The sequence below is a fragment of the Camelus dromedarius genome, chromosome 2 (assembly GCF_036321535.1).
Source record: "Camelus dromedarius isolate mCamDro1 chromosome 2, mCamDro1.pat, whole genome shotgun sequence".
In the NCBI taxonomy this organism is placed as follows: Eukaryota; Metazoa; Chordata; class Mammalia; order Artiodactyla; family Camelidae; genus Camelus; species Camelus dromedarius.
Genome location: NC_087437.1, coordinates 113,027,725 through 113,030,390, shown reverse-complemented (window position 1 = coordinate 113,030,390; position 2,666 = coordinate 113,027,725).

Here is a 2,666-nt window from a genome sequence, read left to right as displayed (position 1 = left end):
CGACTGAAAAAAAAAAAAAAATCACAACCTAAAAGTTGAATTATGTTTTATTCGGGAAACTTACTGAGACTACAGCCCGGGAGACAGCCTCTCAGATGGCTCTGAGCGACTGTTTCAAAGAGGTAAGGGAGGAGCCAGGATGTATAGGAGTGGTTGCTGGAAAAAACCAAGTAGTGAAACATCAAAAGATTATTGCTAATCACAAAAAACCAGACATCTCCAGCTAATGATTTTAGTGCTTTTCTATGTGTGGGCAGATGTGAATCTGGGCTCATTCAAATTATCTCTTTGATATGCATCTTAACCAGCAGGGCCAGTATCCTGTTTTTCTCCATCCTGAATCCCCTCAGGGTGCACCACTGGGGGTGGCTGCAGTGGCTGATGGCTTGCTGACTGCCAAAGTTCATTGTTTACCAGAGTGGCAGGCAGCACTCTTTGTTTACTGAAATGGCAGGCAACGTGGTTTTTTTTTTTTTTTTGGTCCACACATTGATAAGAATAGAGATAGAGATAACAAGCGTATCAAATCAATACCACAGCTTAAACTTAAACAATGTTATCTGTCAATTATTTCTCAATAAAGCCAGAACAAAGATGCAGATATAGATATACACAGTTAACTGTTAACAGTACATAGTTACTGGATTCTATGAAGGGCTGAATATAAAAAAGACGAGGTGTCTGCTACTAGAAATCATTCGAAACTACAGTTCTACATGATCATGCTTGTTTTATATCTCCCCTGCCACCACCCAGCCGTCTCCCTTCCCTCTCCACTCCTACCCACACGCCTCTAACATTGATGGTAAAACACTTTGCCTGGGATGGCAGGAAACTCACAGTGAAATGTACTGAGCAATTAAGCATATTCAGTGCTTTGGAGTCATAACTGATTTCAAGCATATCTTATTTTTTAAATATAAGTAATACATGTTTATTGTAGAAATTTAAAAAACACAAGTAAGCAAGAAAAAAATTAAGCCCTCCAATATTGCCACTCAGAAATTATTACCCTTAAAGTTTAAAATTCCAATTTATATTGCTTTAATAGTACTCGCAGGCGTGTACGTGTACACACACGCATCCGGAAGACCAGCTGAGGATGAACTTGGGGCCCCCCATGAGCTCTCGTGGGCGTGGAGAGAGCTAAGGGGTTTACGCTAGGTGCATGGAGGCATAGGGTCAGGCAGCACTGCAGCAAATGAAGAGGTCAGCAGGACCGCTGGCAAGGCAGCCTACCCCTGAACTGCAGCTCAGCCCCCAGGGAACAGCCCCTGTTCATCTTCCCCCTTCTTTGCAGAAAGCAGCTGACCCCGCCCAGCACAGGACCAAGGCAGGTGTTTGCAGCAAAGGGAGGCATGCATCTGGGGCAGAACACTTTGAGGTACCAGCAGCAAGAGTGGAGGCTGGGACCATCCCCACACACCTCAGCACGTGATGGAAACCAAGAGGCCAGAGAGAGAATTTGAGGGCATTATGCAAATAAGGGCCACCAGCCAGGGGAATTTGAGTAATTACAATTAATGTGACTTCATTTTTTCCAAAGACTGGTGAAGCCTGGGAAAATTAGCACATATATATACACACACACATATATATAAGTACTTAAATATAAAATTTGTTCATACCCTAATTTGATAAGTAAACTGTTTTCTTTGCTTAACAAGATCTCATATTTTTTTCATGTAGAGAAAGAACTACGATAATTGTTTTCAACACTAGAGACCAGTGAAGGTGTTTCAGGGCCCCCATGAAAGGGACAGTAGATTTTGCAGATGGGAGAAGGTGTGAGTTGCCACAGAGTCTACTTTTACAGTTCTGTATACTAGGATTCTACAAAAGACTGAATATTAAAAGCAGGAGGTTTCTGCTACTAGAAATAACTTGAAACCACAGTTCGACATGATTTTTTATGCCATGTGAAATCTCACTGTGTGGATAAATGATCGTGTATTAACCAGACCTCTATTTTTGGACATTTAGGTTGCACAGAAGTTAGGAGTTGTGTTCAGATGCAGATATCACACTCCTGAGACACCATGACTTAAACAAATTAGGATTTTATTTTTCTCATACAATGAAAAATCTGGAAAGAGGCAGTGCAAACATCAGATTAGCAGGTAATGGATCTCCAACATCCCATCAGTTCCAGGCAGGATAAAAAGGGAGAGAGGGGGGCAGAGGTCATAGGTCAGAAGGGATCTGGTAACTGAGTTGATTTTCCTCACAAAGAGCTTTCCTGGAGATGCATCTGAATGACTTCTCCTTACATTTCATTGTCCACCCCTTTTTTCAAAGAGTCCAGAAAACATTTTTAGCTAAGTACCTTACTCCTCCCCCAAACTGGGGTTCTGTTACTGTGGAAGAAGGTTAGAACAACAATTAAACCCTTATCTCAAAATCCTTGAAGCTACATCACAACCTAAATTTTAACAAGATCACAGCACAGAAATAAAATTGTTCCTTTAAAGACACCTCAGCAGTATGTAATAAAAAAGTCACAAAAATATTGATATAATCTCTCACTATTTTGGATCTTTGTTATTTTAATAACTAAAATGTTTTCATGATTGTTTTTCTGAATTGCTTAAAAATGTTTTTAAACGATGGAGTCATCTTGTTTCCATTCTTATCAGTGTGACATGAATGCTTTAGAGAAGGGCTTC